The sequence below is a fragment of the Aquarana catesbeiana genome, linkage group LG03 (assembly GCF_042186555.1).
Source record: "Aquarana catesbeiana isolate 2022-GZ linkage group LG03, ASM4218655v1, whole genome shotgun sequence".
Lineage (NCBI taxonomy): Eukaryota > Metazoa > Chordata > Amphibia > Anura > Ranidae > Aquarana > Aquarana catesbeiana.
The window spans coordinates 702,292,233-702,317,267 of NC_133326.1; the positions used below are offsets into that span (position 1 = coordinate 702,292,233).

A 25,035-nucleotide genomic window follows, 5' to 3' on the forward strand; every position below is an offset into this window, starting at 1 on the left:
GGTGTACGAGGACCGCTGCGGGGGCTTCAATCCCTGGTAAGTAATTCATAATGAGCCAGTATGCTATGCATTACTAGCTCATTATGCCTTGTCTTTTTTTTTTGTTTTGTTTTTTTTTTGTTTTCTAGGGTTTACAACCACTTTAAAATTAAATATTTTATTTTAACCACAAAAGGCGGGTTCAGGGTCACACAACAACCACATGTATCCATAAACATTACAGATATAATAAGATGGTAGACAGTTACCTGGCTATTAAGTCATGGTCACACATAACATACACAATTTACATTCGGCATAGCTCCCAACTGTCCCTGATTTTGAGGGACTGTCCCTGATTTGGAGCAATGTCCCTCTGTCCCTCTTTCCCCCTGATTTGTCCCTCATTTTGGTCTGATCTATATAGTTGTATATAAAATGCACTTTTTATCTTTCAAAAAGTGTTTCCCAGTGCTAAACCTTTCATCCAAATTATAAATTGCTGCATTTGTAAATTTTAAAAGCCAATATAAATGAATAGTAGTGGTAAAAAAAAAAAAGTCCATTGTGGATTTAATTAACCTTTTTTTTGGTTAATTCTCCTTTAAGGGGGTGTGGCAGGGGGCGTGTCCTATGCCTACATACATTTGCTAGTAGGTGTCCCTCGTTCCCATCTCAATATGTTGGGAGGTATGCATTCGGTGAGTACTCTATACTTTATACTTTAACTTTATTGTAGCTACCGAGGAATAAACCTCAGCAATCACATCCTGAGTCACCTTTACCATTTTCCATCTTCTAAATTGTAGGAAATAAAGAAGAAGTAGCATTAAAACGAAGTAACTAGAACTAAATAAAGAGATAAGAAAAGAGAAGAAAAGGGGGGGAGGGGGTTCTGGATAGATAATGAGTAAGTAAACAGCTAATGTCCTGTTATAATTTTCTATAATCGTCTATCAGAGTTAAGTAGAGTCAAACCTTCTTCAGAGAAGATAAACATGTTCCACAGTCTCCATAGGTCAGAATATACTTTGTGTTTGTTTTGTGCAGACAATGTGAGATCTTCCATTTTTCTTTATCTCTTCCACTTTATGGAGCCAATTTCCAACAGTGGGGGGGGGGGGGGGGGGGGGCGATGTGTTTTTCCATTTCAGCGGGATCCACATTTTAGCGGCGTTCACCACTTTAACATTAACTGATTTATGAAAATTCCTGGTAGGATCGTCTTTAGGAACTTTCTTCATAATCTACTGAATGGCCACTAGATGTCTCCACGGAGGCTTGTCCAGACGTGTGAGACTGTATAATCGGGGAATCCCCAGGCTTTAATAAAACAGACCTCTGGATAACGTCTCATCGCCCTGAGGAAGCGAACGTAAAGGTTTGTGAAATGTATTGACGTATAGCACAGACCACAGGATGCCAAGCTGCGTGTGTTGTGTACCGCTGATCCGAGGCAACAAAGAGCGCGGCTCTGGCACCCTGGTACACCGGAGACGTAACGCTGCCCGTGTCTTTTCAAAGGAACTCTGTTTAAACCGGTGAGGACAGATATCTGTATCCTTACCAACGGAAGACCATAAGTATATACAGCTGTAGGAGGAAGAGTTCAATGAGATTAAAAACTCAGAAGTGATGGGAGTCTTATATGACTGGCCTCTGACATCCCTATATATCTACCCAAGCTCATGGGGAATGGTATGTACACCGGTCTTCTGTTGACTTTGATTATCCCTGTTGAATGACCAGCATTGATGCCAGTGGCATTGCTAGGTCTACAAAAGATCTGGGGCTAGAGCCCATAGCAACGTAGTAAAGAAAGTCGTATGCTTGGGTGGGCATATATATAATATATAATAATATGTATATAATATATGTGTGTGTGTGTGTGTGTGTATATATCCCCAGATACATCAGGGTCTCCAGGGAGCCCCCCCTTACATTAGGATCCCCAGAGAGCCTCCCCCTTGCATCAGGGTTCCCAGAGAGCCTCCCTTTTAAATTAGGGTCCCCAGAGAGCCTCCCCTTGCATCAGGGTTCCCAGAGAGCCTCCCCCTTAGATCAGGGTCCCCAGAGAGCCTCCCCCCTGCATCAGGGTCCCCAGAGAGTCCCCAGAGAGCCCCCCACTTACATCAGGGTCCCCAGAGAGCCCCCCACTTACATCAGGGTCCCCAGAGAGCCTCCCCTCCCCTTGGGGACCCCTGCAGAGACTCTGGGCTATGGGCCCCAGATTCGGGGCTATAGCCTCAAAAGCCACCCCCTAGAGACGCCACTGATTGATGCCCTTTTATAGTATACATATGTTCATGTGCGCTCTGTCAGCTCAAATAGAGAGAAATGTTATGATCACGCTGCACTTAGATGGCGCTGCTCCCTTCTTTGTGTTTTATTGACGCCCTTCTGTTGTTGATGTTCCCTGGGTGTCATAACAACCCAAACGACCCAACCATTAAATCAGCTGTCACGTCAGGAATCTGACAAAATAGGATCCCAATAACACCAGACAGACTTTTCCTGCGTGTTCCGGATCCAATCAGTGCGGGCGTAGCTCCCAACTGTCCCTAATTTCGAGGGACAGTCTCTGATTTGGAGCAATGTCCCTCTGTCCCTCTTTCCCCCTCATTTGTCCCTCATTTTGGTCTGATCTATAAAGTTGTATATAAAATTCACTTTTTATCTTTCAAAAAGTGTTTCCCAGTGCTAAACCTTTCATCCAAATTATAAATTGCTGCATTTGTAAATTTTAAAAGCCTGAGTGTTCCGGATCCAATTAGTGTGGGGGCGTAGCTCCCAACTGTCCCTGATTTGGAGCAATGTCCCTCTTTCCTCCTCATTTGTCCCTCATTTTGGTCTGATCTATATAGATGTATATAAAATGCGCTTTTTATCTTTTTTTTTATCAAAATGTGTTTCCCAGTGCTAAACCTTTCATTTGATTTCTAAATTGCTGCATTTGTACATTTTAAAGGCCGATATAAAGGAATATTAGTGATAAAAAAAAGCACTTGTGGATTTAATTAACTTTTTTTGGGGTTAATTCTCCTTTAAGGGGGTGTGGCAGGGGGCGTGTCCTATGCCTACATACGTTTGTTAGTAGGTGTCCCTCATTCCTAGCATAAAATGTTGGGAGGTATGAGTGTGTCATACAATTGCGGGGTTATACGCGACATGCCCTATGGCATAGGCGTGCGCACAGGGTGTGCCAGGTGTGCCTGGGCACACCCTAATCACCATGTGTGCTGCAGATTTCCCCTGTTTAGACCCCTGATATTTCACCAAACCCCCTCTAATGGGGCTCCTAAAGAAATGATCAAAAAAATCATTAAAAAATAAAATTGTAAAAAATAATACAAAATAAAATAATGAAAACTACTGACTCCAAACTCTGCCCTACTGACACCATCCACTGCTCTACTGACACTGGCAGTATATATACACATGCACACGCTAATGTGTTTGAGCTTTGCGGTGCACACCCTAATGCAATAGGCTGCGCACACCTGTGCCCTATGGACTGTATTCAGCTGATATATATCTGATTAAGTCTGTTATATCTGATTAGCCCTATGCAATTGTGGCATTCAGCGGCACCCCCCCTTTCCCCTCTTTATAACTAGGATGATTGGTCTATTATTGTGGTGATATCCCTGCAGGGAACTTAGTACACGTGTAGCGTACAATTAGCCCAGATGAGACAAGTACTGCTCTGAGCTCTAATGCCCCGTACACACGAGCGGAAATTCCGCCAGCAAAAGTCCGATGAGAGCTTTTGGTCGGAAATTGCGACCATCGGACTTTTGTTGGCAGAATTCCAGCCAGCAGAAGATCGAGAGCAGGTTCTCTATTTTTCGGTCAGAAAAAGTTCCTATCCGAAAATGCGATCGTCTGTATGCAATTCGGACGCGCAAAAAATCACGCATGCTCGGAAACAATTCGATGCATGCTCGGGAGCATAGAACTTCATTTTCTCGGCTCGTCGTAGTGTTGTACCTCACCGCGTTCTTGACGGTCGAAAGTTCAGAGAACGTTTGTGTGACCGCGTGTATGCAGGCCAAGCTTGAGCGGAATTCCGTCAGAAAAACCATCCAAGATTTTTCCAAGGGAAATTCCGCTGGTGTGTACGGGGCATTAGACAACTCTCCTATAAGACCACCCTGGCTCAGATAAATGGGAATTTTTGTGCTCCATGTTTAACCACTTCCCTACCCGCCCATAGTAATATGACGCCCGCAGGAGGGATCTCCCATCCTGCGCGGGCGACATATGACGTCCAGGGCTCCCCGGCCGTCTAGGGGGCGCGCCGCGTTACTCGGGACCCATTGCACGTGCCTGGCGGCCACGATGTCTGCCGGGCACCCGCGATTGCCCGTTAACACAGCAGGACCGTGGATCTGTGTGTGTAAACACACAGATCCACGTCCTGTCAGGTGAGAGAAGATCGATGGTGTGTTCCCAGTACAGAGGAACACCGATCGGTCTCCTCCCCTTGTGAGTCCCCGCCCCCTACAGTTAAATCACTCCCTAGGAAACATAATTAACCTCTCGATCACCCCCTAGTGTTAACCCCTTCCATGCCAGTCACATTTACACAGTAATCAGTGCAATTTTATAACACTGATCGCTGTATAAATGTGAATGGTCCCAAAAATGTGTCAAAAGTGTCCGATATGTCCGCCACAATATCGCAGTCACGAACAAAATCGCAGATCGCCGTTATTACTAGTAAAAAAAAAAAAAAAGGCCATAAATCTATCCCGTATTTTGTAGACGCTATAACTTTTGCACAAACCAATCAATATACGCTTATTGCAATTTTTTTTTTTTTTTTACCAAAAATTTGTAGAAGAATTCGTATCGGCCTAAACTGAGGGAAAAAAATTTGTTTTGTTTTTTTTTAAAAATTGGGATATTTATTATAGCAAAAAGTAAAAAATATTGCGTTTTTTTCAAAATTGTCGCTCTTCTTTTGTTTATAGCACAAAAAAAAAAAAAAAAAACGCAGAGGGGATCAAATACCACCAAAAGAAAGCTCTATTTGTGGGGAAAAAAGGACGGCCGGGAGCTCCGTGAGTCGGGTCCCGCGGACTCGATCGCCGCGGGGATACCCGCGATCGCCTCACGGAGAGGACAAACGGGGAGACGCTGATGTAAACAGCATCTCCCCGTTCTGCCTAGTGACAAGTGTCACTGATCTCTGCTCCCTGTCATCGGGAGCAGTGATCAGCGTAATGACACACACAGCCCATCCCCCCTACAGTTAGAATCACTCCCCTAGGACATACTTAACCCCTCCCAGCCCCCTAGTGATTAACCTCTTCACTGCCAGTGTCATTTACACAGTAATCAGTGCATTTTTAATTGCACTGATCGCTGTATAAATGACAATGGTCCCAAAAATGTGTCAAAAATGTTCGCTGTATAAATGACAATGGTCCCAAAAATGTGTCAAAAATGTCCGACATGTCCGCCATAATGTCGCAGTCACAATAAAAATCACTGATCGCCGCCATTACTAGTAAAAAAAAAATTATTAATAAAAATGCCATAAAACTATCCCCTATTTTGTAAACGCTATAACTTTTGCGCAAACCAAACAATAAACGCTTATTGCGATTTTTTTGTACCAAAAATATGTAGAAGAATACGATCGGCCTAAACTGAGGAAAAAAAATGTTTTTTTTTTTATATATTTTTGGGCGATATTTATTATAGCAAAATGTAAAAAATAATGCGTTTTTTTCAAAATTGTCGCTCTTATTTTGTTTATAGCGCAAAAAATAAAAATCGCAGAGGCGATCAAATACCACCAAAAGAAAGCTCTATTTGTGGGAAAAAAAGGACGTCAATTTTGTTTGAGAGCCACCTTGCACAGCCGCGCAATTGTCAGTTAAAGCGAGGCAGTGCCGAATCGCAAAAAGTGCTCTGGTCAGGAAGGGGGTAAAATCTTCCGGGGCTAAAGCGGTTAAATCGAAGTCGATGGCTTGGTATTTTGGACACCTATCTTATCTTAGGTTTAACGTACATGGAACGTTTTTACAACCTCTCCTGAGCGATATAACTTGACAGATAGTGACCGACGTTTAAAACATCCGTTTTGCTGCGTTTTGCTGCGTTTGCGTTTAGAAGCATTTGAAATTTTTTTTTTTTTTCTCAAAATAGGCAAAAATGAAAAACGCCTGTAAACGAAGCGTGGCTAAATGGGAGTTGCCACGTTTAGCCGCGTTTAGCGCTTGAAATGCCTCTAAACTCAGCGTCTGAACTCATATTTTTTTCTCATTTTTTTTGCTTTTCAAAAAAGGCCTCTAAACTTAACTGCCTAGCAACGACCATAAACGACCCCTGTGCGCATGTACTGATAAGATAACATAGAGGAGAGTTCAGGAGCAGTTGAAAAAAAAATGCCCAAATGCTCCTAAACGTCTGTTTAGCAGCAGCATTGTACATGAGGCCTAAAAGAAATTCCCAAAACATGGCCTGTTAGGGGTATTTGAGGACAGGGTTGAGAACCACTGTAGTAAACAATAGCAAACACTGAATGAATCTATTTCATTCAGTAAAAATGTTTGCTTGTGTAGCCCCCTGCTCCTAAAATTGGGGCTATATTGTAAATTTAGTTTTTGGCTGAGCTGTAAACAGCTCAGATTTGATTGTTTATTTGGTTCTGTTCTAAACTTGACTGAGTTTTACATTTCTCACTGTTGCCAGTAGGTGTCACTGGTACCACAGGACAGTATGAGAATTACAACTGGGTTGAGCTGTAATGAATATTCTTTGTCCAGAAACAGCCCAGTAGGAGGTTCCTGGCCGCTGTGCATTCAGGGTAGGGGTATTTATCGGACAGATGCCATGTGCTCTTGTTCATTCATTACCTCGGGGTCCTCCTGGCCTGAGGGTGTGTTGCTATAAGTTCTGCAAGTAGGCCCAGAAGCCTGTCTGGGGCCTACTAATCTTGAGGTGGTCCTTAGGCTGTCTTGCCTGTGTGGAAGAAGCCGAGCCAAGCTGAGGAGATCCAGGGGTGGACCCTTGCTGGAGAGAGCCAGGATGAAGGCTGGTCTCTCAGGAGGGCCTGGTGACTCGTTTGGAGGACACACCTGTTTGCAGTATCGCCGGGTTGGCTTAAAGGTTCTCGTACTGTCAAGCTGTTCTACAATCTAAATCACGGTAACTAGCTCCTGGCTGCTAAGTCTGTGAGAGAGACTTATCCAAGAGTTCTACTGGCTGCTAAGTCTATGAGAGAGGCTTGTCTAGACATTCTACCGGCTACTAGGTCTGTGTGAGAGACCTACCCAGGTATCTAAGATCTTACAAAAGATAGCTGTTTTGCCTTTGGATTCAAGGAGTCTGTAAGTGATCTGCAAAAAGGGTATCTGAAACCTCCCCTAAACCCCTCTCCTACTACTTTTCTCAAGTTCTCGTTAAAGCATTGAAAAATACTTAAAGTGGAGGTTCACACAAAAATGGAACTCCACTTTTTGGAACCCTCCGGTGTCACATTTGGCACCTTTCACGGGGGGAGGGGGTGCAAATTTTATTTTTATTTTATTTATTTCAGGTACTTATATAGCGCCGTCAATTTACGCAGCGCTTTACATATACATTATACATTCACATCAGTCCCTACACCCTCAAGGAGCTTACAATCTAAGGTCCCTAACTCACATTCATACCTACTAGGGCCAATTTAGACAGGATCCAATTAACCTACCAGCATGTCTTTGGAGTGTGGGAGGAAACCGGAGTACCCGGAGGAAACCCACGCAGACACAAGGAGAACATACAAACTCCAGGCAGGTAGTGTGGTGGTCGGGATTTGAACCAGGGACCCTTCTTACTGCTAGGTGAGAGTGCTACCCACTACACCACTGTGCTGCCCTAAATGCCTGTATAATACAGGTATTTGCACCCACTTCCGGGCATAGACTCCTGCGGGAGTCTACGCCTCTTCCCGTCCCATCCCCCCTGCTGTCTGCTGGGAAACACACAGGTCTCAGAGACAGCAGGGACAATCCTGGATTGCACAGCGTGACTCACGCATGCGCAGTAGGGAACCGGGAAGTGAAGCTGCAAGGCTTCACCTCCTGATTCCCTTACCGAAGATGGCCGCGGCAGCAACCGAGAGCCGAGCGACAGATTGGCTTCGGTTGCCGACATCGCGGGCGCCCTGGACAGGTAAGGGCCCATATTTTAAAAGTCAGCAGCTGCAGTATTTGTAGCTGCTGACTTTAAAAAAAAAAAAATTTCGGCGGACCTCCGCTTTTAAATGACTGGCGCCTAAATTCTGTTGTAACTTCCCATTATAGCCATGGACTCAGCCCTGGAGTGAATGTAAGCTCGCTCCCTGTCTCTGGAGGTACCTCCTTGCTCCCAGTAAACCCAGGGGGGGCGCTACACTTACAACAGTGAAATTCACTGGTATAAGCAATCATAATGTGTAGGGAAAAAAAATCCTGATTACTTCCCCTGAGTAGTACAGTGTTACTATGGTAACAATATTTTGCTCTAGGCACAGTGTGTTAAAAAAAAATTGTAAAAAAAAGAAAGAAATGTAATAAAAAGAAAAATAAATTGATTACCACCACACCAATCACATGATGACGCTGTATTGCCCTGGTGACAGTTTGTAAAAAAAAGAAAAATTGGGAAAAAACAATTGTTTTTGAATTCCATAATTTTCCAAAAAATTGTGACAAAAATTACAACCGACATGGCTCTTACTAAATACCTTGGAAAGTCTACTTTCCAAAAAAGGGTTCATTTGGGGAGTATTTGTACTGTCCTGGCGTTTTCAGGCCTCAAGAAATGAGATAGGCACATCAGGATTGATCAATTATCAGATACAGTGGGGACGGAAAGTATTCAGACCCCCTTAAATTTTTCACTCTTTGTTATATTGCAGCCATTTGCTAAAATCATTTAAGTTCATGACTATTGGATAACAGATGTCTATTACCTCTGATAAAATCCTTATACTCCTACTCCAAATAAATAAGACCACACCAGCTTTTTGGAGTAATAAAAAAGGCCGTAGCAGCCTACTTTATTTTTAACAAAACCTTTTTCTATAAAATTATAAAATATATAAAATATAAAATATAAAATTCTGTCATCAGAAAAACAATAACCAAAAACATCTGTTATACAACCTGTTATTTCAAAAGAGCGTTGGTCTGAGCAATCGCTTAGAAAAACAAACTGATGGCCATAACAACTATCGCACTGTAGCCCCAATCCAAAATCTCCAATAGGCCTCAAGCCGACAAGCTGGCTCAGAGACGTCCATGACCACAGTGCCCCATATCACTTCCCGGCTAACCTCCATTAACCGGGAACCAAAAAACCTCCGGACCCATATCAACGTTGGATCCCCACTCTTACTTTTTTGCCATCTTCCTTCCTTTTTGCCCAGACCAACGCCCGCCACAGCATCCCAATAGTAACACCTTACTAATGGGTGCCCCTCCACACCCGAATAGCTCGCTGTATTCCATCCTGCAAGCCTAAAGTCCACAAATCTGTACCCACATCGTTGAGGTGTACCCCATCGCGTCTCAGATACCTCCATGTCTCGAATTCCAATTCACTATGCCGTATAGCCAACCCCCCATTACCGACCACAAACTTACTAATTTCCCTGTTGATCTTCTTCCTGGCTCTGTTCACACCCTCCACTGACCTGGCCATTCTCCAACACATCCTGGCGACCATATCCGACCATATAATGATCATCTGCGGGAATTCCTTCATCAATCGCCATATGACAAATTTGATATCTCGCGTGATGTCAATCATCGAGCGAATGCCCAAATCGTTCCCGCCAACATGTATCACCAGGACATCCGGAGGTCCCTCTCTGTTTGCGTAGCGCTGTACCTCCTGTACCAACCTACCCCACAACATCCCCGGTATACCAAACCACTTTATATACACTTCCCTTCTATCAAAACTTAGTTGTCTACCCTCAGGCCGCGCGTCTCCCCTCCGAGCCCCCCAACATACATAAGAATGGCCCATAATCCAGACCATTCTCGGCGCTGCACCTGTAATTAGAAGAAAACAAAACACTATTCTCAACATTGACTATTCCAACTATAATCCTGGCCATAACAGATAACTCTAAATCCCATGCCCTATATAACCGACAGAAACCCCACCCTACCACCTACAATTTTACTGCCAGCTGTGGCCGCACATAAGATTGAAATCTGTTAGATTCCCACCGCCCAATGCTTTTTATTACCTCCACATCCATCCCCAACCTGGCCGCTTCCGTCGCAGCTCCTATCCTAAATGAGTGGGATGAAAAATCCTTCTCTTCCAGCCCCAGTCCCTGCAAACATTTCCTCAACACGGCAATAAACTGAAAACGTGATAACAAAGTACCATTTGAATGCATTAACAGGGGGCCTGCCAAATCCGGCCTAACCTTCAAAAATTCCCTGACCGTGCTCACCGGGCACAGGGGGAACCGTGAATGGGATAAATTCTCACCATCCTGCCTCTTCCCCCCTGATCCGTCTTAGATTTCCTCAAAAATATCGATACCCCCTCCTCTTCTAGTTGCACCTCCTGTAACCCAATTCCCCCTTGAACCTTTTTGGAAGGACTGAAGGTTAGGCCGGATTTGCCCCTATCCGAAATGCCCCAAAAAATGCCAACACAAAAGCAACCTTAAACAAAGTAACCTCGTATTCAGATGAGCAAACCACACCCAACTGATCCACAATACCCCCCAGAATCTCAAAAGTTACCGGTCTCCTCGAATCGCGCTTGACCACTGCCCTCCTATAACCCTTCAACGCTTGTCTTACCCAAAAACCCTTAGTCACGTCGGGCTGCCCTTGTAGCTTGAAAAGGAAAGCCAAACCAGCCAGCTGTGTATTCATTACTGACACTGACACTCCCTCGTCCAATTTCTTTGCCACATAGTACAGCAATAACGAACTTAATCCTTGCCCTACAGGCTTCTCCCCTAACTCTTGTCCAAATGACATCCATTCCCGCCATACCTTATTGTATGCTGCCCATGTACTCCCACTTACCGACCGCTTAATCCATCCCTCTATGATGCCAGCGCAATCTCCCACAGCCAGTCTGGACAAGGTACCCCCTGTTGCTCCGCGTCCGGCGCCAACTCTCGGAACCTGTCCCACTGGAAGCGAGACAGTGCATCAGCAATGACGTTTTCCACCCCCGGCAAGTGCACAGCATGGATGAAAACATTCAGTTGTAGACATCTTAAGACTAAGTGCTGCATCAGCCTGATCACCGGTGGAGATGACGCCGTGACCCTGTTTATCACTTGCACCACCCCCATGTTGTCCCCATGAAAACGCACTTTCAGATCCCTGAACGATGCACCCCATAGCTCCACTGCCAGAACTACCGGAAACAATTCCAGCAGAACCAAGTTCCTCGTGAAGCCCTCATCTATCCAAGATTGTGGCCATGGACCCGCGCTCCATTTTCCCTGAAAAAACGCCCCAAAACCTGTTGCCCCTGCGGCGTCGGTAAACAATTCCAAGTCAAAATTGCTGACTGGTCCCGACATCCACATTGCCCTGCCATTAAAGGATTCCAGAAAGGTATGCCATACCCTCAGATCCTCCCTATGCGTTTTTCCTAAACGCACGAAATGTTTTGGTGATTTTACCCCACTTGTGCTGGCCGCCAGCCGGCGACTGAACACTCTCCCCATCGGAAGTATGCGGCAAGCAAAATTCAGTTTTCCCAACACCGATTGCAACCTACGCAGTTGTACCTTTTTAATTCCTATCAACCCTGCCACCTCTTTTTTCAAATCCTCCAATTTGTCAGCAGGCAATCTACATTCCATGGCTTCTGAATCTAACACAATCCCCAAAAACGTGATGACCGCGCAGGGTCCCTCCGTTTTGTCATCCGCCAATGGAATGCCAAACCTGCCTGCTATATGCTGCAATGAAGCCAGCAACACCGCGCATACTCTAGAAGAGGCCGGGCCTATGCATAGAAAATCATCCAAGTAGTGAATTATCGAATTCACCCCTGATACATCCCTTACCACCCATTCCACAAAGGAGCTGAATTGCTCAAATATCGCACACGACACCGAGCAACCCATTGGTAGGCATTGATCGACATAGAATCCGTCATTCCAATGGCACCCGAGCAACCGGAAACTATCCGGATGAACCGGCAGCAGTCGAAACGCTGACTCTATATCTGCCTTAGCCATCAAGGCACCTTTTCCATAGTGTCTCACCCACCTTACCGCTGCATCAAATGACGTATACGTCACCGAGCATGCTTCTTGGTCTATGGCATCATTCACGGATCCTCCTTTTGGGAAGGACAAGTGGTGAATGAGCCTGAATTTGTTGGGCTCCTTTTTGGGCACCACTCCCAGCGGAGATACCACCAAATCGACTATAGGTACTACTGGGAAAGGGCCACTCATTCTACCTAAAGCCACTTCCTTCCGCAGTTTCTCCGAAACCACTTCCGGATGTTGCAGGGCCGACTTTAAATTTTTGGGCACCGGGGGAGTCACCGATAAACTACATGGAATCCTAAAACCTAACGCAAATCCCTCTTCTAATAGCGATGCTGCCTTTCTGTCTGGGTACTTACCGAGAAACGGCCGCATCCTTTCCACCATCACCGGCGTCCTCCCTTTTGTTCCCAGCCTCTCCTTGTCGACCTTTGCCCTGCTTAAAACATCTGGATGATGGATGTGTTCCCCCGCAGCCTGAGCACTCATGCTTGAACTTACATGTTCCTCCAAACTTACAGTATCCTGAGTTATACTGCCAGCAAACCCCTTTTTTGTTTCCAGCCGAATGTCCCTGGGCGGACGGTCCACCGGCTCCCCCTTGAAAAAACTGATTCGGCGCCCTCGCCGTCATCATCAAGCGCATCCATAGGCTGATGTCCTTATGGTCCCAACGTAGCTCTGGGCGAACTGCTCTCCTCTGCCTGAACTGTTCGTCATATCGCAACCATGCTGTACCTCCATATACTCTATACGCTTCCCCTATCGCATCTTGATAGCAGAAAAGCGCCGAACAGTGTTCCGGTTGCTTCTCCCCTATCACACTTGCCATGATCGCGAACGCTTGTAACCAATTTGTAAATGTCCTGGGTATCAGCCTATACCTCCTCTTTTCCTCATCTTCCTTTTTGGAGTCGTCCGGCTTGACTCTATCAAGATTGAACTTCTCCAAGGGCAGTAACGAAAATATTTCCACATACTCACCCTTCCATAACTTTTCCCGCACTTCTTGTTTCAAGTGCGCTCCTAACGGCCCCTCGTAGCACACATACACTTCACAGCGAGCCGCGTCCGCCAGCCTGATGATATCCTTCCTCGCTGCAGCCTCCCCTGTCGTCGCTGCTTTTTCCTTCCCTTGCGCAACTCCACTCCCCGTGGCTTGCTGAGCAGGCGCCGCGACCACAGCTGAAACCTCTGTAGTCGGGTCCCCCCCAGTACTTCCTAAATCCTTCCCTGACTGCTGTACCCATGCAGCTCCCGGACCTTCTACCGGCTTCTCTGCCGCCTCCAACCTCTGCACCAGTTCTTTTATGCCCGTTAGAAACCCCAGGAAACCCGGAGTACCCACCCCTATAGCAGACCCCACCATGCTTTTTTCTAACCCCCCAGCCCCAGTTGCTACACATGCTGCATCATTTAAACTAGACATTGTAATGACCTGTGTTGGCTCACCTGGCTGCATAGGTGTCGTCCCATCAGCCGACCGTCTGCTCTCCTCAGGCCCCATCCTCCTGGGCAGGGGGGCCGCCTCCTCCTCCGATCCGGACTCCTCATCTCTTCCGCTCCGACCCGACTCTTCACCTGTATCCGACGGTGGCCTGCCCGGGATTTGGACCGCGGCTGCCGCATTGCTCGCCATCCTTTCCCTCCTCCGCGCAGCGAAACCTCCTGTGGACTTCCGGGTCACCTTCCCAGGACCGGTGTGGGCTACCTCAGTCCTGCCAGCCTCCGCTCCTGCAGATGTTAGGCCAGCCCTGCTTCTCTCTCCCCTCTGCCTGTCCCCTGCCGCAGAATTAGAAGGCCCGGGGATCCCTCCAGGCAGTGCAGCAGCCGCGATGGCGGAGCTCCCCGCCGTCATCCTGGGGGCGGGGCTTGCGCTCTCCCTGTGTCTCCTATTAGTAGGCCTCACTGTGGCCGGTTCCCTGGCTTGCCTCTGCTCCTGTCCCACCGGGGCCGCACGCCCGCTGACCCGCTCTCTACCCGCTGGTCGTTTCGCTGGTGGTCCCCCTGGGAGTCTGGAAGACAGACTACCCGAGTGCCGCTGCGCTGGCGTCATGCGGTCCGGCGAGAACCGCTCAGGCGGACGAGAGCGGCGTGCTCTGGTGCCGCTTCTCTCTCCCCCACTTGCCTGCATCGTGGAGCCCTGTAGTGCGGCTGCGATCGTCTCCTGGAGCCACTCAGCACCCCGCACCTCTGCTTCTTCCCTCAACCGGGCCATGAGCCCCTCTAATTCAGCCATGTTGGTAGCACAACCTTCCTGAGAACTTTCCTAATCTTTCTGTTGTCCCTCCCAGGGCGGGAACCCCTTTTAACTAGTCCCTCCCCTGCTCCTCCCTCCCCCTCGGCTCCACATTCACAACTTAACCTTAACCCTTACACTGCTACCACTGTCATGTGCGCCCTTCGCATACATCATTGCATGCTGTTGCTCCAGGCTTTTCTTTTTTTTTCCTCATCAATGTACACACAGCACCCCATATTGACAGAAAAACACAGAATTGTTGACATTTTTGCAGATTTATTAAAAAAGAAAAACTGAAATATCACATGCTCCTAAGTATTCAGACCCTTTGCTCAGTATTTAGTAGAAGCCCCTTTTGATCTAATACAGCCATGAGTCTTTTTAGGAAAGATGCAACAAGTTTTTCACACCTGGATTTGGGGATCCTCTGCCATTCCTCCTTGCAGATCCTCTCCAGTTCTGTCGGGTTGGATGGTAAACGTTGGTGGACAGCCATTTTTAGGTCTCTCCAGAGATGCTCAATTGGGTTTAACCACTTCAATACCGGGCCAATTCTGACACTTTGCTCCTACATGTAAAAATCATCATTTTTTGCTAGAAAATTACATAGAACCCCCAAACATTATATATGTTTTTTTTAGCAAAGAGCCTAGAGAATACAATGGTGGTTGTTGCAACTTTTTATCTCACACAGTATTTGCGCAGGAATTTTTCAAACGCGTTTTTTTGGGGAAAAAAACTGTTTTGTGTTTAAAAAGAAAAACAAAACAGTAAAGTTAGCCCAATGTTTTTGCATTTTGTGAAAGATGAAGTTACGCCGAGTAAATAGATACATAACATGTCACGCTTCAAAATTGCACACGCTCGTGGAATGGCGCCAATGTTCGGTACTTAAAAATTCCCTTAGGCGACGCTTGAAATTTTTTTACTGGTTACGTGTTTTGAGTTACAGAGGAGGCCTAGGGCCAAAATTATTGCTCTCGCTCCAACGTTCGCGGCGATACCTCACATGTGTGGTTTTAACACCGTTTTCATATGTGGGCGGGACTTACGTATGCGTTCGCTTCTGCGTGCGAGCACACGGGGACATCGGCGCTTTAAAAATTTTTTTTTTGGAAGGCGGACTGTAACCGTGGTGGATTAGGAAGCTGAGCGGCGTGATTCCAGGCAAGGTCCATGTCATGCTGCCTTGAGGGATCCATCCACGGAATACCCCTAAGATCCACAGGACCATCCACATCCGTGAGATTACCTACACCTTTTAGGACCTGAGCGTCACTCGGAGGAATACAGTAATCCGCGAGAAAACATCTGTCTTTGAGCCTATTACAGCCACTCACCACCCAAGCCTTATCTGACCCAATTCGGCGTACGCCCCTTTGGGTCCACCTCATCCGGTAAGCCTCTTCATCTCTCGGTGGGAGTGAGCTGACTTATATTTGGGACGCTGAATATATTCTCTCCAAAGAAATTTTTTTGCTGTTTAAAACATATTTTATAAGGACTACTCACCTTTATTGTTCAGTCACAATTTCTATATGAGGACTACCTAGTTATGAGATTCTCTTTTCTAATACAGTTGACCCTTTTCACTGTACACAGACTGGTATATAGTTTCTCTACGTTTGATATTGTTTAGCGCTACACTTTTTTGTTGTTCGGTACTTAAAAATCCCCTTAGGCGACGCTTGAAATTTTTTTACTGGTTACGTGTTTTGAGTTACAGAGGAGGCCTAGGGCCAAAATTATTGCTCTCGCTCCAACGTTCGCGGCGATACCTCACATGTATGGTTTTAACACCGTTTTCATATGTGGGCGGGACTTAAGTATGCGTTCGCTTCTGCGTGCGAGCACACGGGGACATCGGCGCTTTAAAAATTTTTTTTTTTTTTATTGTTAATTATATTTAATATTTTTATTTTGACGTCATAACGTCATAACGTCATAACATCGCACCCGGCCTCTGATGATCATAGAGACTCCGGGGACCATCTGGTCCGCCGGAAATGTCTATGATCTACATCCGGCGCCGGTGGATCTACTCTCTGCCTCACCGATCGCAACGGCGGGAGGGGGGGACGTCCCCTCTCGCCTCCCATAGGAACGATCAAGCGGCGGAACGGCCGCTATGATCATTCCTATGGTGTAGAGATTCGCCGGCTGAAACCGGCAATATCTGAATGATGTCTGTAACTACAGGCATCATTCAGATATACCTGCTCAAAGCCCAGGACGTCATATGACGTCCATGGGCTGGAAGTGGTTAAGTCAGGGCTCTGGCTGGGCCATTCAAGAACAGTCAGGGAGTTGTTGTGAAGCCACTCCTTCATTATTTTATCTGTGTGCTTAGGGTCATTGTCTTGTTGGAAGGTAAACCTTCGGCCCAGTCTGAGGTCCTGAGCACTCTGGAGAAGGTTTTCGTCCAGGATATCCCTGTACTTGGCCGCATTCATATTTCCCTCGATTGCAAGCAGTCGTCCTGTCCCTGCAGCTGAAAAACACCCCCACAGCATGATGCTGCCACCACCATGCTTCACTGTTGGGACTGTATTGGACAGGTGATGAGCAGTGCCTGGTTTTCTCCACACATACTGCTTAGAATTAAGGCCAAAAAGTTCTATCTTGGTCTCATCGGACCAGAGAATCTTATTTCTCACCACCTTGGAGTCCTTCAGGTGTTTTTTTAGCAAACTCCATGCGGGCTTTCATGTGTCTTGCACTGAGGAGAAGCTTCCGTCGGGCCACTCTGCCATAAAGCCCCAACTGGTGGAGGGCTGCAGTGATGATTGACGTTCTACAACTTTCTTCCATCTCCCGACTGCATCTCTGGAGCTCAGCCACAGTGATCTTTGGGTTCTTCTTTACCTCTCTCACCAAGGCTCTTCTCCCCCGATAGCTCAGTTTGGCCGGACGGCCAGCTCTAGGAAGGGTTCTGGTCATCCCAAACGTCTTCCATTTAAGGATTATGGAGGCCACTGTGCTCTTAGGAACCTTAAGTGCAGCAGAATTTTTTTTGTAACCTTGGCCAGATCTGTGCCTTGCCACAATTCTGTCTCTGAGCTCTTCAGGCAGTTCCTTTGACCTCATGATTCTCATTTGCTCTGACATGCACTGTGAGCTGTAAGGTCTTATATAGACAGGTGTGCGGCTTTCCTAATCAAGTCCAATCAGTATAATCAAACACAGCTGGACTCAAATGAAGGTGTAGAACCATCTCAGGCTGGGTTCACACTGGTCCGACAAACGCTCCGACATTGGGAGCTCATGTCGCATGACGTGTGAAATTTAATGTTTCCCTATGGGAGCCGTCCTAACTGGTCCGACACAAGTCGTTCCGACTTTAGAAATGCTCCCTGTACTACTTTGGTCCGACTTTGATCCTACTTCAGCCTATTGACTATCATTGAAGTCGGATCAAAGTCGGATTGCCGTCTCGCATGATCCGACTTCGGCACGCGACTTGTGCTCAGATGATCTTGAGGGGGAACTCCGCGCCAAATTTTAGATAAAAATCCGGCATGGGTTCCCCCTCCAAGAGCATACCAGGCCCTTGGGTCTGGTATGGAACTTGAGGGGAACCCCCTACGCCGAAAAAGCGGCGTGGGGGGTCCCCCCAATCCATACCAGACCCTTATCCGAGCACGCAGCCCGGCCGGACAGGAATGGGGGTGGGGACGAGCGAGCGCCCCCCCCCCTCCTGAACCGTACCAGGCCGCATGCCCTCAACATGGGGGGTTGTTGCCTTGGGGGAGGGGGGCGCGCTGCGGCCCCCCCACCCCAAAGCACCTTGTCCCCATGTTGATGAGGACAAGGGCCTCTTCCCGACAACCCTGGCCGTTGGTTGTCGGGGTCTGCGGGCGGGGGCTTATCGGAATCCGGGAGCCCCCTTTAATAAGGGAGCCCCCAGATCCCGGCCCCCCACCCTATGTGAATGAGTATGGGGTACAGCGTACCCCTACCCATTCACCTAGGAAAAAAGTGTCCATTTAAAAAAAAACACTACACAGATTTTTAAAGCATTTTATTAGACAGCTCCGGGGGTCTTCTTCCGACTTCGGGGGTCTCTCCGGTTCTTCTCCACGCTCTCCGGATCTTCTGCCGGGCTCCTCCGCTCTCTTCTGCTCTTTTGCCGCTCTTTTGCTAAAGCGGAGGAGCCTGGTCTTCAATCTTCTGCCTTCTGCCTTCTGCCCTCTTCTCCTGATGTTGACACGACGCTCTCTGGGGCTAGAATGCTCTCTGTGCGCTCTGCTCTGACTTATATAGGCGGTGACCCCGCCCCCTTATGCCGTCACAGTCCCTGGGCATGCTGGGACTGTGACGTTTTAGGGGGCGTGGTCATCACCCGATGACCACGCCCCCTTATGCCGTCACAGTCCCAGCATGCCCAGGGACTGTGACGGCATAAGGGGGCGGGGTCACCGCCTATATAAGTCAGAGCAGAGCGCACAGAGAGCATTCTAGCCCCAGAGAGCGTCGTGTCAACATCAGGAGAAGAGGGCAGAAGGCAGAAGGCAGAAGATTGAAGACCAGGCTCCTCCGCTTTAGCAAAAGAGCGGCAAAAGAGCAGAAGAGAGCGGAGGAGCCCGGCAGAAGATCCGGAGAGCGTGGAGAAGAACCGGAGAGACCCCCGAAGTCGGAAGAAGACCCCCGGAGCTGTCTAATAAAATGCTTTAAAAATCTGTGTAGTGTTTTTTTTTAAATTGACACTTTTTTCCTAGGTGAATGGGTAGGGGTACGCTGTACCCCATACTCATTCACATAGGGTGGGGGGCCGGGATCTGGGGGCTCCCTTATTAAAGGGGGCTCCCGGATTCCGATAAGCCCCCCGCCCGCAGACCCCGACAACCAACGGCCAGGGTTGTCGGGAAGAGGCCCTTGTCCTCATCAACATGGGGACAAGGTGCTTTGGGGTGGGGGGGCCGCAGCGCGCCCCCCTCCCCCAAGGCAACAACCCCCCATGTTGAGGGCATGCGGCCTGGTACGGTTCAGGAGGGGGGGGGCGCTCGCTCGTCCCCACCCCCATTCCTGTCCGGCCGGGCTGCGTGCTCGGATAAGGGTCTGGTATGGATTGGGGGCGACCCCCCACGCCGTTTTTTCGGCGTAGGGGGTTCCCCTCAAGGTCCATACCAGACCCAAGGGCCTGGTATGCCTCTGGAGGGGGAACCCATGCCGGTTTTTTATTTAAAATTTGGCGCGGAGTTCCCCCCTAAAGATTCATACCAAACACAGTGCCGGCATTGGCGGGGATCCAAGTCGGATCCCGTTCATTGAAAGTCGGACACATGCCGGCTTCATGTCGCAGGGCAAAGTCGGATCCAAAGTAGGACGGCTGTCGTGTCGCACCAGTGTGAACCCAGCCTCAAGGATGATCAGAAGAAATGGACAGCACCTGAGTTAAATATATGAGTGTCACAGCAAAGGGTCTGAATACTTAGAACCATGTGATATTTCAGTTTTTCTTTTTTAATAAATCTGCAAAAATGTCAACAATTCTGTGTTTTTCTGTCAATATGGGGTGCTGTGTGTACATTAATGAGGGAAAAAATGAACTTAAATGATTTTAGCAAATGGTTGTAATATAACAAAGAGTGAAAAATGTAAGGGGGTCTGAATACTTTCCGTCCCCACTGTATATACCATAACTTTCATACAGACTAAATAATATACACTGATTTGGGTTATTTTCACCAAAGAAATGTAGCAGAATACATTTTGGCCTAAATGTTTGAAGAAAGATTATTTATTTGCATGTATTTTTCTTATATCGTTATTATTATATTATTATACAGGATTTATATAGCGCCAACAGTTTGCGCAGCACTTTACAACATGGATGGCTCAGTTTGGTGTCAGAAGGGTTAAATAATTGTGCGCATTACATGTAATGGTGTTTTTTGCCACTAGAGGTCTTTGTAAGGGATCTGCGATCATACAGTCCTTTTATTCTATAGTTGGTTGCTTCATTTAAGTTGAATGAAGCAGTTTCAGTTTCACTTTATTGTAGTAAAGTTTCATTTTACTAGAGCAGCAGTTGTTATTCACTGGAACCTTTATTTGCTGGAATAGCTGCTGCACCATCCCCAATACCCACAGTTTTCATTTTTAATTTGATTCTCTTTATTTTATATATATATATATATATACTTTTTCTGCTAGGTTAAAAGGAAATAGGGTTGGTGCTTAGTGTTTTAGCTTTTATTTATTTTGTTTTTTTGTAAGGTGTATATTATTTTGTTTTATTTTATTTTACCTGGGTCTGTTTTTCAGGGTCTGCAGCATACACGTAGTTGACACAAGCAAAACTACCCTTAGTTTTCCAGCACATCACCACACACTTGGGTTATAAAGTAGTGTACACCAAAGCACCACATGCACTATATTACCAAAAGTACTGGGACGCCTGCCTTTACACGCACATGATCTTTAATGGCATCCCAGTCTTAGTCCGTAGGGTTCAATATTGATTTGATTCACCCTTTGCAGCTACAGTGTAACAGCTTCAACTCTTCTGTGAAAGCTGTCCACAAGGTTTAGGAGTGTGTCTATGGGAATGTTTGATTATTCTTCCAGAAGGGCATTTGTGAGGATGTTGGATGAGAAGGCCTGGCTCGCAGTCTCCGCTCTAATTCATCCCAAAGGTGTTCTATTGGGTTGAGGTCAGGACCCTGTGTAGGCAAGTCAAGTTCCTCCACCCCAAACTCGCTCAATCATGTCTTTATGGACCTTGCTTTTTGCACTGGTCCAAATCATTTGGTGGAGGGGGATTATGGTGTGGAGTTGTTTTTCAGAGGTTGGGCTTGGCCCCTTAGTTCCAATGAAGGGAACTCTTAAGGCGTCATCATACCAAGACATTATGGACAATTTTTTTTTCTCAATAATTTTTATTGAAAATTTTAGAAAGGAATATGTTACATAAAAGGAGGGGAAAAGAAAGGGAAAAGATTGATATACACAATCAGGTTAAATACAATCAGGTTATGTACCTTCTCAGAAATTGTCACTTATTCAGCTAGTTAGCCAAATAGAATAGAGAAAATTGTGATAAGCAGAGTATTTCACTATGCGTTGTTTTTCTCTTATCTTCATTAGTCAAACATTAATAGAAACATTAATAGAAACAGAAACATCAATAGAAACATTAACTTTTGCACCATACCGACCATTGTTTGTCAAATTTTGTGCATTGTAAAGAGTTTATTGCTAAGAGACGCTCGAAGGTGTAATTTCTATGAACTGCTTTGGTTATATCTGACAGGTTAATGGCATTAGTGGATTTCCAATTTCTTAAGATCATTAAGCGAGTTTCCAACAATATATGTGTTATGACTGGTCTAAATTCTATGTGAAATTTTTCTATGTTCAAATGCAATATTGCCAGCGCCGGGTCTGGTGGAGATAATACTCCCGTGATCGTGGAAATCATTCTAAACACTTGGTTCCAGATGCATTTAACAGCAGGACAATACCAAAGCATGTGTAGTAGGTTACCTACATGACCACAGGCTCTCCAGCACTGTGGGGATGTTCCTGGGAAGAATTTAGCTATTCTGTATGGAGTGTAGTGCCATCTGTTAGCCAGTTTGATAGTTAATTCCCAATGCTTGATGCAATGGGAGGCTTTGTGTATTTCTCTAAAGGCTTGCCGCCATTGTTCATCTGAGGCTGATATACCTAGTTCTTCCTCCCATTTTTTCATTGCAGTCGTTTTTGTAAACGTGAGTTTATCTTTGGTGATATTGTAGAAGAAAGATATACCTTTTGTATGTTGTTTATCTGTAGAGTAAAATTGCCAAATTTTGCCCTGGAAGGTACATGGTTGGTGTGGGCTTAGATTTAATGAAGTTTACAATTCTTAAACACGTAAACTGTGTGTTCTTTGGAAGGTGATATTGTGTCATAAGTTGTTCCACAGATTTAGGATTTGTGCCATTATATAAGTCTGTTATGTGTAGTATGCCCTTACTTATCAGGTCTTTGACCGTCAGCATTGGGATTTTTGTTTCTAAGAACGATAAGGGTATGTTATACTGTGTGTCTTGTTTGTCCTTACTTGTTTGTTCCTGTATAAATCGCCACGCTTTCAATGAGATTTGCGTAGTAGGAGACAATTTTTTCATGTCCCATGGTATCCACCCATCTGTTATGAGTAGTAGGGGTAAGTTATTCAGTGGTGCTGTCTCTCTTTCAATGTCCACCCATAATGGTGTGTCAGTTGTGTGAAACCAGTGTTTGATTTGGTCTAGGCGTACTGCCCAATAGTAGTCATGTATGTCCACTAAGCCTGCTCCGCCCGCTTGTTTATGTGATGTGAGATTGTTTCGTGAGCACCTAGCTTTTTTCCCTTTCCATATATATTTCCAAGCAATATTCGCTATGTTTTTTATTAAGTGTTGAGGGATGTTCAGTGGTAGGGAGCGGAATATGTATAGTATTTGTGGCAATAGCATCATTTTGTAAGCTGTAATTCTGCCTAACCAAGATATTTCGTTGTTTGACATGTTTTTGGTTTGGGCTTCCAGTTTGTTAATCAATGGTAATACGTTGGCTTTTATCATTGTGGATATTTTGTTCGTAAGAGTAATCCCCAAATATGTGATATTTCCTTTACTCCACATATATGGTAATTTTACTTGAAGGGACTTACGGGTATTTGTTGGGATACCCATGTCTAAAATCAGTGATTTGGTAAAGTTGACTTTATAGTAGGATATTTCCCCAAAGGTAATGAGGATTTTATGAGCCTGTATTAAGGATATGGAGGGATTAGTGAGTAGCAGGATTACATCGTCTGCGAATAGGTTAATGGTGTGTTTTGTTGACCCAAACTGGAAGCCTGTTATCAGAGGATGTGATCTTATGGTTTCTGCCAACGGCTCTATCATCAAATTAAAAATTTCAGGAGATAGGGGGCACCCCTGTCGGGTTCCATTATTTATATGAAAAGTTGCGGATATAAACCCCGCAGAGTACACCTTTGCTGATGGGCAAGAGTACAATGCCATAATAGCTTGCAAGATTGGTCCTTTATATCCAAACTTTATCAATGTTTGTTCCATATAGGTCCAGTGGACCCTATCGAATGCCTTCTCTGCGTCAATGGATAGCAGCAGAGAAGGCGTTCGGGTCTTTTCAGCATAGTTTATCACATTAATAATCCTCCTAGTGGCGTCCAAAGTTTGTCTCCCCCTCACAAAACCCATCTGGTCTCTTTTAATAACATTAGGTAAAATATGCGTTAGTTGTTTGGCAAGTAGTTTCGCGTAGACTTTTGTGTCGGAGTTCAGCAGTGATATGGGTCTGAAGTTAGCTGGTGTGTTAGGCTCCTTACCCGGTTTTGGTAAAGTCACTATATGTGCCTGCAGCATTTCCTGTGGGAAAGAGGCAACCTCAGCAGCTTTGTTAAAAATTTTTGTCATGTGTGGAGATAGAATATTGGTGAACACTTTGAAATATTCGTTAGAGAATCCATCTGGGCCGGGGGATTTCCCATTTGGAAGTGAATGTATTGTCATTTCAATTTCTCTGTTTGTGATTGGGGCATTCAGATATTCTAATTGATTGTCAGAGAGGGCTGGAAGGTTTATGTGCTCCAAAAAAGAATTTATTTTATCTATAGATGGTTGAGGTGTGTTTGCATCTTTGTGTTAATACAATGAGCTGTAGTATGATGCGAATTGATTTGCTATTTCTTGTGGGTTCGTGATTCTATGTGGTAGCGTGGGATGTTGAATGTATGCTATTCTAGTTCTGGTGCGGGCAGCTTTTAATCTATTCGCTAGGTATTTACCTGCTCTGTTGGCATTAACATAATAGTTTTGTCGTAAGTATTTTAGATGTTTGTCATATTGTTGGGTTAGGAGTGTTCTAAGTTGTTCTCTAAGAGAATTGAGTTTGTCGATAAGTGCTGTAGATGGGGATGTTTTGTTTTGAGTTTCTATAGAGTGTATATCTGCTATAATTTTGTTCAGCTGCTGAGCTTGCCTCTTCTTTTCTCTAGCTCCTAATTGTATCAGGATACCTCTCATAAAGGCTTTATGAGCGCTCCATACAGTAAATGGATCCCTCACTGATTCTTCATTTTCTGAGAAGAAATTTTTTAAATGCTGTGAAATTGTTTTATGGTAGTTATTGTCTTGGAAAATTCTGGTGTTACAACGCCAGATGGGTGGTGAGGAGGAGACTCCCCTCTCTACAATAGACATAGAAATGGCCGCTTGGTCAGATGACGTAATTTCGTGTATTTTAGTCATGTTCACATTTTGTAGGAGCCATTTATCTGTTAGAAACATGTCTATTCTTGAGTAAGAAGAGTGCCTGTTGGAAAAAAAGGTATAATCTCTTTCCGTGGCGTGGAAGCATCTCCATATATCGTAAAGCTCCTCTTGGTGGAGTATGGACTGAAGGGATAGTGTTCCTTTTGGCTGTCCTGAAGACGTGTACAGCGTTGGATCTGAGGTTATGTTAAAGTCTCAGCATATTAATAGGTTCCCATATTTCATGGAATTAGCTTTGCGTAGGACTTTTTTGATGAATCTGACTTGGTGTGTATTCGGGGCATATAGTG

The 25,035-nt window shown here is 45.7% G+C and overlaps 1 protein-coding gene across 4 annotated transcripts in view; it reads left to right on the top strand.

The window, feature by feature from the left end:
- The first annotated feature begins 624 nt into the window (after nucleotides 1–624).
- LOC141133605 (alpha-2,8-sialyltransferase 8E-like) overlaps nucleotides 625–25,035 on the top strand; it is a 344,333-nt gene continuing 319,922 nt past the window's right edge. Inside the window, exon 1 of one of the 4 annotated variants that reach the window (XM_073623078.1) lies at nucleotides 625–680. The gene's annotated coding sequence lies outside the window, so the exon portion shown is untranslated. Of the gene's footprint in view, nucleotides 681–1,257; nucleotides 1,678–25,035 lie in introns of those variants that run through there. The other 3 variants (XM_073623077.1, XM_073623076.1, XM_073623080.1) reach the window with 3 other exon arrangements.